Genomic DNA, 16158 nt, shown 5'->3' with positions numbered 1-16158 from the left:
TCTAAACGACTATCAGTTAGACACACTAATGCAAGACCTGGTTCGCTAAGACCGCCGCTCTGATACCATATGAGACGAACCGTCCTAATCCATAATGACGAATACAATAACATATGATTACATTGCGAGGTACTTGACCTCTATATGATACATTTTGCAAACATTGCATTCGTTTTTAAAAGACAAACTTTCATTACATCGAAAGTTGACGGCATGCATACCCTTTTATAATATATCCAACTATAACTGGCTTAATAATAATCTTGATGAACTCAACGACTCGAATGCAACATCTTTTGAAATATGTCATGAATGACTCCAAGTAATATCTCTAAATGAGCAAATGCACAGCGGAAGGTTTCTTTCGTACCTGAGAATAAACATGCTTTCAAGTGTCAACCAAAAGGTTGGTGAGTTCATAGGTTTATCATAAAACAATAAAATTCATCATTTTGATAGACCACAAGATTTAAATGCTGCATGGTACAAATGGGCCCGAATCCTATACCCACCTGTAATGTACATGCGATATCTTTTAAATACAGTACACCTTTCTCGTGTACGAAATCATCTTTCATAAATCTTAGTAAACGTTGTAACAACCCTCACTTTTCGACTTCTAAATTTACTGAATTAACCCTAGGGTTATCTGCCTGACTATATGTATTAAGGGTTGTTATATACAATTAAATATTGACCGGATAGTAATTTTTAGTCAACAATGTACGCTTAAATAAATAATATATTATTAATTTATATAATTTGACATAATTTAACTAAGTATATAAACTTTGTATCACTTTTATTATTTAGTTAATGTATTATATATTTAACTATATAATAAATCCAATTATATATAAATGTAATAATATTTACAAACTTACTAAAACTATAGTTTAATAATTAAAATCATAATTATTATTAAAAATACAAAATACCGAATTATTTATTATTTTTATGCAAAATTTGTATTTATTAATTAAATAAAAAAAATATTGACAAATATTCTTGGAAAAACACTAAATCAATTTGTTTATTTATATAAAAAAAATCCTTAAAATAAATGAATTTAAAAAAAATTAAATAAATAAATAAATAAATAAATTACTTTTTAATTAAAAAAATTATAATGGAAAAACTACTTTTATTATTTTATTTTGTGCATTATCCCATGACCTAAAATTTAATACTTTTGAATTTTAAAATCCCATTAAAAATTAAAATATTTCTTTTTCTTTTAATTATTTTATTCTTTTTACCTAATTTTTTCAAGTATAAATACCCCTCATTTCTCATTCAAACTCACACCAAAATTTCTCTCATTCTCTCTTTGAAGAATTACTACTAGTAAGTATTCTTTTTTTACTTTTTACTTTTTACTTTTTAATTTTTACTTCAATTTATTATTTTATTTTTTACCAAAACATGTAAATAATGTTATAAATTATATACAATTAAAAATAAAATAAATAACATGTTATAATTAGTAATATATGTTACTAAAAATTATAAAAGTATTTTTTTGAATTAATATATAGGAATTATAATTAAAATCGAATTAATGAATATATAGGTATATACGCACCTAACGTGAAGGTTATAATTAAAGATAGCATACAAAGACTACAAACATCACCGCTACTTGTGGCCTAGGGTGATCCTTGTTACCATTATGGGACGCTTGTGGATCTTGAATGCCAAGACTTAGATTCTGGTTAAAAGATCCTGGGCCACTCGGTAACAATAGATCATTCGAGTGACTTGCATGTTAGCAACGAAGTTTGGGCGAGATTGTACAACATCTTTGTTAAGAATTATAACCCGGACATTTTTAAACTAGAAGCTTACTATAAGTGGAAGCTTTCCATAAATAGTAAGTTTCCAAAAATAGAAACTTTTGAGAAATAGGAACTTTTCTCGAAAACTGTCACTGTCAATATAGTTGCTATATTAATAAACATACTTTATGTCAGTTAGACATTAACTAATCAAACGTTATACCTCTAGGTTGATATCCAGATCACTTACTTGCTTTACTTTCCTTCTTGCGTGGAAAACTTCAACTGCTATTTAAGGTGAATTCGTAGCCCCTCTTTATTGCTAGCAAACTTACTTACTTTACTTGGGGTGAGACACATGATGTTTTTACTTTTTACAATTTAGACACAAGTACCAAACTGTTAAACTATGCTATACCCGACTATGTCCGACTAAGTCCCTACAGTGATATTTTTAATTGCTGCTGCATGCTTAATTATTGGGGGTAGGCCTATCGGGAGTAACGTCCCCGATACATTTGACTAAGTCTTTGTATTTCTTGATAATGAAATTAAACCGACAAGGACAGACACAACTTGTCATGGGGCAAACTTGAACGTTTAGTCTAAATATCATGCTTTGGCATAACTTTTTGATCCTGCGGGAGATCAACTTTACAAACTAAATCTTGTGGCCTAAAACAACGGTCAAACTTTTGTTAAACCTATGAACTTCACTCAACCTTTTGGTTGACACTTTATCATGTTTTGTCTCAGGTGCTGTTTGATTCAAGCTTACTTATCTACTACTTATGTGATGCTACTTGGACATAGGATCAAGAGATTATCGCATTTATTACTATTGCATTTAAACATTTACTTTACTCCTTTGTAATGACATTTCATTTTCCGCTGCGTATTCAATAAAGTTTAACTTTCTCATTTAGTATTGTTCTCGTTATTATAATATGTTGGTATATTTTGATATTAAGTCACATTTCGCCCAGGCCCTAACTGGGGGTGTGATAGATTGGTATCAGAGCATAACCAGGCTGTTATAGAGAACCAGGATTGCATTTTTGTGTGTGCCTTATGTGTTAGCTAGGGTGCCTTAGCAATCTAGGAAACTATAACCTTTCCTGCCATAGACTTTAATGCACTTAGGATTGCCCTATAATCTTAACATTTATGCTTTCCAAAACTTGACTAAAAGATTCTAATCAAAGTCTCTTTCCTAATGATATGATGTCAAGCCCAAGCGTTAACAAGCCTAACAAGGCAACTCACAACCCTACTACCGAAGTAGGTGTTGGACACTCTAAAACATCAAGACCTGTTCGAAGTCCTTCTTACAGTCCTGCTTTACCAAACTATAGTCCAAATACTCTGCGAAATTCACAAAGGTCTCCTCAATATTATCCAACTCCGAGAATCGAAGATAAAGGAAAACGTCATGAAGAAGCCGGTTCATCAAGGAAGAGAGCCCGAACTCCTTCTTATAATGATGCTGCTAAGTATGAGGGTTTGCTTCACCACATGGCGAGAGTGGAGGTTCGTATGGATGAGAAGGACCGCGAAATTAAGAAGTTGGTGGAGGAAAATGTTGAACTAAGAAAAGAATTAAGGCTCCTAAAGTACGAGGAAGAACGCAACACTCGTTGGGGAAAGCAATCACTTGCTCATCTCCAGGAGGATGTTAACTTCCGAATGAAAATGGAGAGAAACCGAGTCGACAAGCAACTTTCCCTAAAGGAATACGACATCAATGCCGTTAACAGTCGTGTTACCAACCTTTATGACAATCTCGAGTACCTCTACGAAAAGCAAAAAGGAAAGAACAAGCGATATGATAAGTTTATCAAAGAATCTCTCGAATCTCAAACCGAAAGGCTAGAGAAACTTGTGAAGGATAACATGGAAAAAGTGATGAAGCAGTTTGAGGAAGAGAAGAAGAGACATGAAGACTACTTCAATCTTAATATTCTTTAGTTATTTTTCCATTTTCTATCTATGTAAAGGCTATGCCTTAAAACTATTTCTATTTTCGAAGGCTTATTTAATGCCTCGTTCCTTAATAATATAAAGTGTTTTATATATATCATGTGTTATGATAAAACTGTTAATGTTCCATTGGGAAATGGAGAGACTCTCATCATCCAAGGTGAAAAGAGTGGTTCCAATCTCAACATCATATCATGTATTAAAACTCGCAAATACCTTAAGAAAGGTTATCCAGCTATTCTAGCTCTTGTTAAGATGATTGAATCGAAAGAGAAGCGTATTGAAGATGTACCAGTGGTTAAAGACTTTCCCGATGTGTTTCCCGAAGATCTTCCTGGTCTTCCACCTCCTCGACAAGTTGAATTTCAAATTGATTTAACTCCTGGTGCTGCTCCTATTACTAAAGTGCCGTATCGTTTAGCACCCTTCGAGATGAAGGAATTATCCAACCAGCTCCAAGAACTATTGGATAAAGGTTTCATTCATCCTAGCTCGTCCCCATGGGGAGCTCCTATTCTGTTTGTTAAGAAGAAGGATGGTACGTTAAGGATGTGTATTGATTATCGCGAACTTAACAAGCTTACTATCAAGAACCGTTACCCGTTGCCGCGTATTGATGATCTATTCGATCAACTTCAAGGGTCAAGTGTTTATTCAAAGATTGATTTAAGATCTGGTTATCACCAACTCCAAGTCAAGGAATCTGATATTCCTAAGACTGCTTTTAGTACTCGATATGGACATTATGAATTCTGTGTCATGCCTTTTGGTTTGACCAATGCTCCTGCTGTATTCATGGATCTTATGAATCGTGTCTGCAAGCCTTACCTTGATAAATTCGTTATTGTGTTCATTGACGATATCTTGATCTATTCCAAGAGTCAGAAAGAACATGAGCAACATTTGCGTATGATTCTTGAACTCTTACGAAAGGAACAACTTTATGCTAAATTCTCTAAGTGTGAGTTTTGGCTCAAAACTATACAATTCCTTGGACATGTTGTTGATAGAAGAGGAATACATGTTGATCCTGCTAAAATCACTGTTATTCAGAACTGGGAGATACCAAAGACTGCGAAGCATATTCGCCAATTTTTGGGACTTGCCTGTTACTATCGGAGATTTATAAAGGATTTTTCACTTCTTGCTAAACCTCTTACGAAGCTAACACAAAAAGGGAAGAAATTTGAGTGGTCCGAAGAACAGGAATCTGATTTCAAGATTCTGAAGGAGAAGTTGACCACAGCCCCGATTCTATCTTTACCTGAAGATACTGACGATTTTGTTGTTTACTGCGATGCCACAAAGCATGGCTTTGGTTGTATTTTAATGCAACGTGAAAAGGTTATTGCCTACTCATCTAGACAGTTGAAGAAACATGAAGAGAACTATACCACACATGACCTTGAGTTAAGTGCCGTGGTATTTGCATTAAAGATATGGAGACATTATTTGTATGGTACCTATTTTACGGTGTACACTGATCATAAAAGTCTTCGACACATCTTTGATCAAAAACAGCTGAACATGAGGCAAAGCCGATGGCTCGAGTTATTGAATGATTATCACTGTGAGCTGAAATATCATCCTGGTAAGGCGAATGTAGCTGCCGATGCCCTTAGTCGGAAAGACGATGTTAAACGTGTTTGTGCTCTAAACCTGAAAATCAAATTAAATCTTATCTCATGAATCTATGAAGCTCAATTGGAAGCCATTAAACCGACACTTATCGAAGGTGAAGGACCCATTGGTTTTGAGAACCAACTCCAAGTGAAAGCTAATGGTACACGGTACTTTGACAACAGAATTTGGGTTCCTCGCTTCGGTAATCTTCATGAACTAGTCTTGGATGAAGCGCATAAGACTAGGTATTCTATTCATCCGGGTTCCAGTAAGATGTACCACGATGTGAAGGAATTCTACTGGTGGCCTAACATGAAAGCCGACATTGCTACTTATGTTAGTAAGTGTCTTACTAGTTTGAAGGTCAAGGCCAAACATCAAAAGTCTTCTGGTCTGTTGACACAACCCGATATTCCGCAGTGGAAGTGGGAGTGCATCACTATGGACTTTGTTACTAAGTTACCTAAGACTTCGAACGGTAACGATACTATTTGGGTCGTAGTTGATCGTCTTACTAAATATGCGCATTTCATACTGATCAAGGAAACCGACAAGATGGAGAGATTAGCACAGCTTTATATTAAAGAAATTGTCTCGCGTCATGGTGTTCCTATCTCGATTATTTCTGATAGCGACATTCGATTTGTTTCTAGATTCTGGAAAACTTTACAATCTGCTCTTGGAACTCAACTCGACATGAGTACTTCTTATCATCTGCAAACCGATGGTCAAGGTAAACGAACCATTCAAACATTGGAAGATATGCTTCGCGCTTGTGTTATCGACTTCGGCAAAGGCTGGGATAGACATCTTCCTTTGGTTGAATTTTCTTATAACAATAGTTATCACTCTAGCATTAAAGCTACACCTTTTGAAGCTCTATATGGACGAAAGTGTAGATCCCCTCTGTGTTGGGATGAACTTGAGGACAGACATTTAACTGGTCCTAAAATTATTCACGAAACTACCGAAAAGATCGTTCAAATCAAGCAACGTTTAGAAACTGCCCATAGTCGACAGAAGAGTTATGCCGATAAGAAACGAAAGGACATCGAATACCAAGTTGGAGATAAAGTCATGTTGAAAGTATCCCCTTGGAAAGGTGTTGTGCATTTCGGTAAACGAAGTAAACTCAGTCCACGATATGTTGGACCTTTCACAATCACTGAAAGAATTGGTCTTGTGGCATATCGATTAGAACTACCAACCGAACTCAGTCAAGTACATGATGTGTTTCATGTATCAAATCTTAAACGGTGTATTGTTGATGACACTCTTGTTATTCCTTTGGATGACATTCGCATTGATGATAAAATGCACTTCATAGAGGAACCCGTAGAAGTCATGGACCGATCTGCTAAACGCTTAAAAGTAATTCTTCACGAAACTACTTTTATTATATTAATAAGTATTCTTTGAAGAATTACTACTGGTAAGTATTCTTTTCTTACTTTTTACTTTTTACTTTTTACTTTTTACTTCAGTTTATTATTTTATTTTTTACCAAAACATGTAAATAATGTTATAAATTATATACAATTAAAAATAAAATAAATAACATGTTATAATTAGTAATATATGTTACTAAAAATTATAAAAGTATTTTTATGAATTAATATATAGGAATTATAATTAAAATCGAATTAATGAATATATATGTATATACGTACCTAACGTGAAGGTTATAATTAAAGATAGCGTACAAAGACTACAAACATCATCGCTACTTGTGGCCTAGGGTGATCCTTGTTACCATTATGGGACGCTTGTGGATCTCGAATGCCAAGACTTAGATTCTGGTCAAGAGATCCTGGGCCACTCGGTAACAATAGATCATTCGAGTGACTTGCATGTTAGCAACGAAGTTTGGGCGAGATTGTACAACATCTTTGTTAAGAATTATAACTCGGACATTTTTAAACTAGAAGCTTACTATAAGTGGAAGCTTTCCATAAATAGTAAGTTTCCAAAAATAGAAACTTTTGAGAAATAGGAACTTTTCTTGAAAACCGTCACTGTCAATATAGTTGCTATATTAATAAACATACTTTATGTCAGTTAGACATTAACTAATCAAACGTTATACCTCTAGGTTGATATCCAGATCACTTACTTGCTTTACTTTCCTTCTTGCGTGGAAAACTTCAACTACTATTTAAGGTGAATTCATAGCCCCTCTTTATTGCTAGCAAACTTACTTACTTTACTTGAGGTGAGACACATGCTGTTTTTACTTTTTACAATTTAGACACAAGTACCAAACTGTTAAACTATGCTATACCCGGCTATGTCCGACTAAGTCCCTACAGTGATATTTTTAATTGCTGCTGCATGCTTAATTATTGGGGGTAGGCCTATCGGGAGTAACGTCCCCGATACATTTGACTAAGTCTTTTTATTTCTTGATAATGAAATTAAACCGACAAGGACAGACACAACTTGTCATGGGGCAAACTTGAACATTTAGTCTAAATATCACGCTTTGGCATAACTTTTTGATCCTGCGGGAGATCAACTTTACAAACTAAATCTTGTGGTCTAAAACAACGGTCAAACTTTTCTTAAACCTATGAACTTCACTCAACCTTTTGGTTGACACTTTAGCATGTTTTGTCTCAGGTGCTGTTTGATTCAAGCTTACTTATCTACTACTTATGTGATGCTACTTGGACATAGGATCAAGAGATTATCGCATTTATTACTATTGCATTTAAACATTTACTTTACTCTTTTGTAACGACATTTCATTTTCCGCTGCGTACTCAATAAAGTTTAACTTTCTCATTTAGTATTGTTCTCGTTATTATAATATGTTGGTATATTTTGATATTAAGTCACATTTCGCCCAGGCCCTAACTAGGGGTGTGATAACCGTACACATATCTCGTGCACAAAAATAACATACACATAACATGTGTATAAAATCATTCTCTCGATACATAACATTCACTTTTCATTGCTTTCATAGCTTGGCTTGGTAATCGACCTTAACATATAATGCGCATAATAATATCCCCAAAACCGAACATCTCGTCTGTATAATAATCATATAAACTTCAAAGTACTAAACACCACACCCACTAGCCCTTCCGTCTAGTGAACATTCTGGGTGGGGGTGTTAAACCCGGTAGCTACCTTTAGGATTCGCGTCAATTAGGCGTGCACTAATTCTCAAAATTAGTGATGTTCCCTAATTCTTAGGTTACCAAGCAATAATAATCAGGGGAAAAATATTCATATCAATTGTGGCAATTATCACGTCCACATAATTCAATGGTGGCAATTATCACGTCCACATAATTCATTCGAGGAATGTTTTGCTTGTGTCTATCTCGTCAAACATTTATAAAAGCATTTCATGTATTCGCAGTTCAAAATGTATTTCAAAAGCATTTAATAAAGCAGTTGTAAAAGTAATGCATGTATTCTCAGTCCCAAAAATGTAAAGAGTAAAAGGGAGCAAATGAACTCACAATACTATATTTTGTAGTAAAAATACATATGACGGCATTGAACAAGTGTAGGGTTGGCCTTTGATTCACGAACCTATATCATTTATGTATAGATTAACACATATAATTGTAATCGAACAAATTTTCATCTTATTTGCGATATAAATGTTATTTTAATAAATTACAGGTTTCATTAATACTTAATTAGATATATTTATTTTTATATACATTAAGTTACTAAATAATATTTATTACAAAAATATTAGTATAGTTATATTTTATGTCATAAATATATTTTAATATAGAAAATCTTTATTTGGTATGCTAATAATAAAAATGATAAAAAAAAATAATAATACATAATAATGATAAAAATCATGATAATCCTAATAATGATAATAATTTTAATGATAATACAATATTTATAATAATAGTTGTAATATCTATAATAATAATGCTTAATGATAATACTAGTAGTAATAATAATGATAATATGATTAATTATACTAATATTCATATTACTAATATTAGTGATAATAATAATTAACTTAATAATAACAACAATTAATAATAATAATAACAATAAAAATAATAATACTTGAAACTACCTTTAAAAGCTTTTTTCCTAAAAAGAATGCCTCAGACAGGGCTTGAACCCGAGACCTCCAGCTAATGTGACAACACCCTAAGCCACTCGTCCATTTCATCTTTTCTGATAGAATCCCAGACCCAAATTTAATTAACCCGACACTTCTGTTTTCTATTTCTTCTTATGATCATACTCATATACCCATTATTATTATCGTTTGGCCCAAAAGATACACAAGTTTACAGCCCAACCATAATTATGGCCCAAGTAATACCTAGCTTGTTAGAAACCCAAAAAGCAGCCCAACAAGAAAAAGGGAACATCAGCCCACAAATAAAATGTCTGCACTATATAGGAAATCGGTTTATTTGCAAGTGGGGATAAAAAAAGAGAAAAAAATATCTTCATACAGCATCATTCTCGCATCATCATACACTATCGGTTATCATCATCATCTAACATCATGCATCATCCATTACCATCATCATCAATATTTTACTCACCTCCTCCACAATTCACGGCCGAGTTAAAGGAAGAGAAAAAAATATTATAAAACGTGGCCCAACATTACACATGTATTAATCGACTAGATAGCATCGAACTTTCTTTTTATCATATATATTATTCTATTCGCTTGATGTCTTGATCATCATAAAAAAAATCGATTGCCTTATTACGTGGCCCCTTCATGGTTGGCCATAACTTTTCAATTGGTTCCACTAAATCAAAAAAGGTGTTTGGTTTATAAAAAGAAACAAACAATGCAGTAGCCTCATTTAAAACACAAAACAAAACAAAAAATGAAACAAAAGCTAGTGGAAATCAACGTGTCTTGATGAGGAGAGTGTTTTCATGTTTGAACCAACACAGAAGTAACGAACTGCAGTTCGCAAGTTTTGTTGGATTGTGTCACGTAATAAACGTAGTAGTAGTTAGTTTGTCACAGAATTAAAGTGGGTGTTGTATGGTGAAAGGTGGTGGTAATTTATGGTGGTAGTCGTGGAGGTTGTGGTGATAATGATGGTGATCAAATGGGTGAAGGTTTCACAAGTTTGAAGTGGTGGTTGAAAAGGTATAGAGTGGCGGCTATTGGAGTGGTGCTCGACAAAAATAGAAAAGAAAGAAAGAAATAAGGTGATGTGTTTACTAATGGTGGTTTTCTTAATTTTCTGTTTAATTTAATAAATGTAACGAATTACCATATGTTATTTGATGTATTGATGGTGAGAAGTAGACTGTTTTCTAATCAAAAATAGAGTGATCGATTGTTATATATTGAATGTTGTCGACATGAAGAATCAAATAAAAGGAGTACAAACAAAATTAAAGAAAAATCAGATTAAGATTGGTAACAAACTCGTACGATTATAATTTTAATATCTAACAAATTTTGGAAAGGAATCATCAATATAAAGGTTGATGTTGAGTTTCAATGGAATTTGTATTTATCTGCCATATATTATAAAGATTTATTAATATTAATAATTAATAAACATACTAATAATAATAATAATAATACTATTAATAATAATAATAATAATAATTTGAATAATTTTAGTAACTATAATAATCATAATAATAACTATAGTCATAATTTTCTACTAATTATAATAATAATGATAATAATAATAATACTAGTAATTATAACACATTAATTGTATCAAATTTCATATCTAAATATTATATATATATATCAATATTTGTAATACTGATATTAATATTAATATTAACATTAATATTAATATTACTAATAATAATAAAGTAATAATAATATTAGTAATATAACTATATTTTTAATTTGTAATTAAATTTAATATCTAAATATTACAATTCATTAATTATGTAATATTTTATAATTACCTCGTATATTATATAGTAACATTCATTGAATGTTTATACATCTCATATATATTTCAGTATTATAATAATCATGATTAGAAGTTATATATATATATATATATATATATATATATATATATATATATATATATATATATATATATATATATATATATATATATATATTCATTTTTAATAATAACTTTTTATCTTGTATATATAATTTTGCATATTTAACTCTGGTGATTAAATTGTATTTTATTATTTTAATTTATAATATAAACTTATATTTATTTTTATACATATATACATATATACATATTTATTTACAACAATTGTTCGTGAATCGTCGGGACTAGTCAAAGGTTAAATGAATTCATGTAAACAGTTTCAAAATTTTGTAACTCAATATTACAAACTTTACTTATCTTGTCGAAATCATATAAGATTAAAGTTTAAATTTGGTCGAAAATTTTCGGGTCGTCACATATATGCTGTTTCTTTTTATTATTTTTTTTCAAAATATTTAAACACTAATTTATTGTTTTTGTATCTATTTTTAGTCCTAAAACCAAACAAATAAGTATTATTGGTAAATTTGGTGAATTGGTCGATTGTTTAGAGAGAAAGAAGAAGAAGAAAGTGGTAACAGAAAAGAAGGAGTTATATTAAATCAGATTTGTAATTTAATCAGAAAGACAAGATTGTAGGCATGGTTGGTGGTGTTTATGTGTAACCGAGAGGTCTCGGGTTCGTGCCTCGTCTGAGGCTTTTCTTTTTAGAAACCCTTTTTGAAGGTAGTTTTCATTTTTAAAATTTATATTATTATTAGTATTATTTTTATTATTATTATGGTTATTTTTAAGAACATTTATTATTACTAATACAAGTATTACTATAAAGATTATCATTTATGATTATTATGATTATAATTATGATTAGGATTATTATTATTATTATTATTATTATTATTATTATTATTATTATTATTATTATTATTATTATTATTATTATGAAAATAATACAAGTTATTATTATTTTCATTAATATTAGTATTAGTATCACTTTTGTAACTATTAGTATTATTATTATTATTATTATTATTATTATTAAACATACGTATCATTGTTAATAATATCATTATTATAATTAGTATTATCATTATTAATAAAACTATGATTAATATTAGAAAATCATTATTATCAGAACTATCATTTTAAACAAATAAATATTTTGTACATAAAATATACTTATTACACATACTATAATTATATTAATATTTCACATATCTATATGTATCAAACCTATTAATATTATACTTACATATAACAAACTATTTATTTTAGATATAACACTAAACATATATGTATATATATATATATATATATATATATATATAGATATTTTAAAATAACTAAATGATTAAATAATAATTATTTTAAGGTAATATATACAACATATAAGTTAAGATATAATAAATATAAATAAAGTATATGTTTTAATAGAATTTAGTATAAAAATTATATAAACTACAAACACATATATAATATATAAATAATAAAAGAAATTATGTTATTTCCATTATATGTTTTAATAGATATACAATTGATATAGGTTCGTGAATCCGAGGCCAGCCTGCATTGTTCGGTTCTGTCGTATGCATATTTTACTACAAATATCGTATAGTGAGTTTCATTTGCTCCCTTTTTAATTGCTTTTGCAATATATATTTTTGGGCTGAGAATACATGCGCTGCTTTTATGTTTGACGAAATAGACATAAGTACTTAAAACATATTCTACATTGAGTTGTACCACCTTGCATATCTTCCCTAATAGCTTGGTAACTAATATTTACATGTTGGAAGAACATGTAAGCGCGAATCCTATTGATAGATCTAACGGGTTTGACCACCCCAACCGGGCTAGTCACTCTAGTATCGTAAACGGTTGCATAGTACTTCGTTTTTACTACACTTGGTACAGTGTAGGGAGATTTCATAATAAAGGGAATATGCCACATTAATTGTTAAGTATGGTTACCGAAGTGCTCAACAACTTATAGAATACTTTTATACACTTGCGACTGTACATATATTTATAAACGGAAATCTTATGGTCTATTAATATATTGAAATGATTGTTATGATAAACCTATGAACTCACCAACCTTTTGGTTGACACTTTTAAACATGTTTATTTTCAGGTATGAAAGAAACTTTCCGCTGTGCATTTGCTCATTTTAAAGATATTACTTGGAGTCATTCATGGCATATTTAAATCAGTATCTAGCAATGGGACCAAATGTTGAAGACTTTGTCCAGGAGGATTAGGACGGGTCGTCACACTATATATTAAAATGCTACATAAATTTAAGGTATTGAGGCAAAATACCTACCAAGTGCAAGTGTTCAACGGCTACGTAAATGTATCCCTGCACCAAATAAATATAATTCAGGTTCAACAAATCAAAATTATTGCACCATTATTAGCTTTTTCTCTTGAGACATTTCATCGACCATTTTGTGCACTTATCATCAGAGAAAAAAACAATCCGCAAAATATTCAATAGTTTAAGGGCAAGTAGTTGAAAACATTCAGATCAAACATGTGACGATCGCTCCAAATTCATATGGAGGAACACGTCATTCATCGATTTCATAGCGAGGTATTTGACCTCTATATGATACGTTTTGTAAACATTGCATTTTTTTGAAAAGGCACACCATAAATGAATATTTAAATCAAAGGTTTTCGACATCTGATGATTTCTACATATTGACAATCACCGTAAATAATAGTTTACAATAGTACTTTCATTGACAATGCAGTCAAAATAAGATACATGGTGATGATTTGGTGAATGCAATGTTTCCTTGAAAAATATGCCTTGTAAGACTCCATGCACATAGCTTGTCTAACATATAAGCAAACAGCGGAAGACTTCTAGGGAACCTGAGAATAAACATGCTAACAAGTGTCAACACAAAGGTTGGTGAGTTCATAGTTTTAATGTTTTGCATAATCTATACATAAAGGTGGATCACAAGATTTCAGTTGTTTCATCCAGAAACGTTTATCAAAATATTCTACGAAATTGAGCACCCTGGTAACTAAACTTAACGTATATATAATTTGTACCCTTTGTATAATCATCTTAATAACACACGCAAACCAACGTGTACGCTTCTCAAATAGCATACGTCCGTTAAAAGGCTAGTGCTCTAGCTCGGACGGGGATATCAAGCCCTATGGATCCATATATAACTACTCGCGCCCACCAGTTCTTATAACCGGCAGTTACTAGTTACCAAAGCTAAGGGATTTTCGGTTCAAACTCGGTGTAGAATTTAGTATGTACTTGTATCCATTTCGTTTAAAATAAAGTGCATGTATTCTCAGCTCAAAAATATATATTGCAAAAGCAATTAAAAAGGGAGCAAATGAAACTCACCTTAGGAGCACATAAAGTCGTTCACCGAAACGTGACCGAAACTCGGAATACCAATTAACCGTAGATCTCAACCTAGAGAACATATGTTGGTCAATAAATGTCTTATCAAGCTAGGTCTGGTCATAGTGTATCACAATCCTAATGCTCGAGATCGACATACAAAAGTTATCAAAAGTCATTTCAAAAAGTCAATCTGACTCAATACTATAGTTGAATGATCATGGCAATCGAAACATTTTAACATTTCACATAGTTTTCCAATTCTTGTAAAATTAAACTATAGTTTTTATAAAGCTTTAAAATATGATAAAACAATCAATTTTGACAATTGTTCAACAAAACGAGACGTGCCTTATATAGAAATTCATTTAATCGATTAGTAATATCTAAAATTCCAATTTATCAATCTCATAGACAAGTTGTTTAAATATTAATTTCAGATTCAAAAGCAATTCCAATTAACGTTGATCATAATTCAGTTGCCATTATCTTTTAATTCGTTCATCGAAATTTCGCGATTTCTAAATGAAAAGTTATTGATTTTTTGCCAGCTTTCCAAAAACATGCATATCTTATACCTTTTATCAGTAATATATGTATTTAATTCGTGATTCATCATAAACTGTTTAACAACAAAATTTAGCATACTAGCATGCATAAACATATATACTCGAGCACTAAACATGTATACACTATTAATATATAAAAGATAAGATATGAATGCTCACGTATCAATATTGTGATTCAATATTGCAGGAAAGTACGTAGACGCAACGGAGATGATAAACACTAGGTTTGACTTAGAAGCAATACTCCCGAACAATACCCATAACCTCCAAAGCTATAACCCATAATTTCATTAGCTTTAACCCGTTCAAAACTCGTTTTAAAAGTGACACGCTCATGACCTCGTCGTAGTATTTTATGTATATATACTACTAATAATAATAAGATTAATAATAATAATATTAATCTTAATAATAATAATAATAATAATAATAATAATAATAATAATAATAATAATAATAATAATAATAATAATAATAATAATAATAAATAATATAATTATAATATATATAAATATAGAGAGAATAGAGATGGATATAGATAAGTGTGTGCGCTGTAAACCAAATTCGTCGAGCTTTATAATGTTGGCCAGCCCAAGGGTGCCATGCGATCGCATGGCTTCCCTAGCCATTTACCATGCGATCGCATGGAATGATTTTCCAGCTCATATTGTCTTGTTTTGTAGTGTGTCGACATAATAATATAATACGTAAATCGAATTTAAAATTTTAAAAAGTCGTATTTATTAAATACTTCAGGGGTATTCTATGTAACTTATAATTAATAATTTCTATCATGTCATTTTTATGTGAATAGTAAATGAATTAATTTAAATTCAACCATTTAAGCTACACATTGTACGTTGTGCTTTACAAAT

Source organism: Rutidosis leptorrhynchoides, chromosome 9, assembly GCF_046630445.1.
Source record: "Rutidosis leptorrhynchoides isolate AG116_Rl617_1_P2 chromosome 9, CSIRO_AGI_Rlap_v1, whole genome shotgun sequence".
NCBI classification, from domain to species: domain Eukaryota; kingdom Viridiplantae; phylum Streptophyta; class Magnoliopsida; order Asterales; family Asteraceae; genus Rutidosis; species Rutidosis leptorrhynchoides.
This window is presented reverse-complemented; position numbering follows the sequence as displayed.